Genomic DNA, 3,431 nt, shown 5'->3' on the forward strand with positions numbered 1-3,431 from the left:
TTCCATGTCTCTAATCTAAAGAAGTGTATGTCGGATGAAACACTCGTCATTCCCCTTGACGAGATTGAAATCAACGAGAATATCATGTTCGTTGAAGAACCGGTCGAAATTACAGACAGGAGGTGAAGCGTACTAAGCAAAGTTGCATCCCGATCGTGAAAGTACAGTGGAACGCGAAGCGTGGGCCAGATTTCATGTGGGAACGCGAAGATCAAATGAAGAAAAAGTACCCTCACCTATTCTAGCATTCTCAAATCTAGCTTTCAAAAGAATTTCAGGACGAAATTCCCTCTAACGGGGGGATGATGTCACAATCAGCAATTTTTGTGCCTTGTAACTACAATACTTAAGTCAAATTATGAATCCAAAAACATAAGAGCATGTATGATGTTTACTCTATGACAACAAAATTTCAATCAAATACACGATACAAGCATTACAAATGGTCAATAAGCAATTGGAAACCCTAGAAGTTCTTGTTTAGGTCCATTTTGGACTAGGACTTCCTTATTGGGCTCAATGGACCAATAAGCTTCCAATTTGACCATCTTGGGCTTACAACTCTTAAATTGGGCTCTAATTGGACCAACTTCCGTTGATTTCAACATTTTGGGCCATATTGGGCCTAGAATGAAATAAATTAATTATATGAACCATTTTGGGCCATATTTAACCTAATGTAGCCCTAATAGATCATAAGAATCATATTTATGGTTATTTGGACCAAACATCACTTAACATAACCATGAAAAAGGCTTAAGCATAGAAGGCCCAAATTCCTTCCTATTCCTCTCTAATTCTCGGCCCAAGCCCATGTAAAAAGGGAGAGTTGACTTTGCTTGCCACCTCATTATTGTATGAAGGATATCTCAGCTTTTGCACTTTAAACATCCATGCAATCTCATCTCCCTATGCAAGCACTTCCTTTTCTCCCTCTCTCTCTTGCTCTCGGCCGAGTTCAAGCACACACACACACACACACACCTTTCACTCACTTTTCTCTCAAGAAAACTCTCCCATACCTCCCCTATATTTTCGAGATTCAAGGACTTTGCAATGAGGATTCTTCATAAAAATCATCATCTAGGTAAGTTGATGCTTGAATCCACACTCTAGACTCCTTGTTCTATACAAAAACCTCTTCTTAGCTCATATGAAATCATGATATTGCATCTTAGAATCACCTCAAATTCGAGATCTTCATCCAGGTGTTACTTGGGCCGAAAATCACCTCACTTTCTTCCTTTTCTTCTTCAAATCAAAACCACAACTCAAGGTGAGCTTCATACCCCCTATTTTTTGGTTTTTATATGTTTTGAGGGGCGGGGGGGGGGGGAATACAAGCAAATGTGTAGATCTATGAGTATATGTATGCTTTGTGTGATTTCTATGCTTATATATATGTGTTCTTATGTGATTGTGGTGTTGGTTCTAGTCAAAAAAAGCTTAAAAACCGAGATCTACAATGTGTTGAATGAAGTAATTATACCATATGTTAATTCACACAAATCAATTCTATAAAAATAACTAAGTTGGTTAATATGAACATCTTTGGGCTTAAAACCCATTTTTGGGCTCAAAATGCTAAAAATATAAAACTAAAGGGGCCAAAATGACAACATACAAATTCTGAGGGTTGAAATGAGTCAAAAAAGTTTCAAAAATGTATTTTCTGAAAATTTACACTTTTGAAGGATTAAAATGTGAATTTTCAAACATAATGGGCCAAAAATGAACTTTTCGGCCCAATAAACCCCAAATTGCGAGATTTTGAATTTAGAGGGGCTGAAACTGCACTTTTCTGTAAAACAAGGGACTACTTGTGTACCAAGTCCATTTCAAGGGTTAAAAATACATTTCAAATTTAAAAGGGACCAAAGATGCAAAAAATTTCCATTTTGGGTCAAAATTGTAAAAATTGCGAAAATAGAGGTTTCAACCGATAAAACTTCATTTTGAGGGATTAAAACTGTTTTTCAAGTAAATTTGAGTTGAAAAATACCTTTTCAACAAGTTTTGATACTAAAGTGTCAAGAAAAATGGTTTAAGGACTAAAATGGAAATTCTTTTATATAAAGGGTTAACAGTGTAAATTTATCCAAGAAGGGGCTGCAAAAAGAAAAATTCTAATGTTTTAAACAATATATCCTTTATGATAAAATACTAGTACCACGATTATCGGAGAAATATAATACACCGTCAACACCAAAATTGTTACCAAACAAATTGATTCGGTCTCGAATCAATAACGAATCAAAAATCAATACACGACGATACTTCAATACACACGCGGAAATTACGGGAAGTCAATACACACATGGGAATTGACCAGACGTGGATACACCAACTTTGGGCCCAAAAGTTTCAAATCGTGCTTGTTGGGCCTAGCTAGCCCAATGACATGATCTTTAGGCCAGAAGGAAACACGCTTACATGTTATTGGGTCTTATACGACCTAATACAGTGTAAAAGGACTTTTAATAGCTTTTGTGCTGTTGGGCCCCAAGGGTCCTTTGGCACTGCTAGTAAAGTCAAGAAGTCAAATGCGAGTCGAGCCAAGGGCCTTTCGCATTCACGATAGCCTTGAACGACTCATGGAATTAACGGGGGCTTCGCACCCTCTTTTCTTCCTAGGTGGTGGGGCTATGGGAAGTCAGGGTGGTTGGATTAGGTGAGTAGTACAGACGACGCCTAAGGGTTCGTTTGTATAGTTGTAAGCTAGTCATTTTTATTAATGTGTGATTATAACAACTCACCACCTATACTTAATCCAGTGTCACCTGGAATCATCGAATACACACATCGCAACGGTATAACAAAATATAAAACTCGTAATTAAAAGTATTAGGAAAACATCGGGTTTTCCTAGGGATTTCAACACTTACACCTACGAGATGCATACTAAGTCTAACATTTTTTCACATTTATAGAAACAAACAAGCATACTTACGGATCTTCACACTTTTTCTTACTTACAATAATCTTTTGAGAAAAATATCGGATTTTCTGGTGGTTTTTCAAAATAATACAAAACATTATGTTTCAAACATTACTTCTGAACTCACCAACATTTCATATGTTGACGTTTTTCAAAATACTTGTATTCTCAGGTAACAGGTAAATCGAAGGGAAAAATGTACTCAATGATGTCTTGTTGTTTGATTAACTAGTATCGAACAATCTACTTTTTGGGAATGTAATGTTTTGAAACATTGTACTAAATATAAACACTACCAGTTGTACTGTTTCAATGCATGGTGATGAATGATGTTATGTTTCATGTATATTCACTGTGATGGTATTCAATTGAGTCACAACAGCCCTCGAACGTTTTCGCCGTCTGGTTCGGGGGTGTGACAGGTTGGTATCTAGTCAAAAAGAGCTTAAAAACCGAGATCTACAATGTGTTGAATGAAATAAGTATAACATAT

The sequence above is a fragment of the Lactuca saligna genome, chromosome 5 (assembly GCF_052625555.1).
Source record: "Lactuca saligna cultivar CGN05327 chromosome 5, ASM5262555v1, whole genome shotgun sequence".
Taxonomy (NCBI): domain Eukaryota; kingdom Viridiplantae; phylum Streptophyta; class Magnoliopsida; order Asterales; family Asteraceae; genus Lactuca; species Lactuca saligna.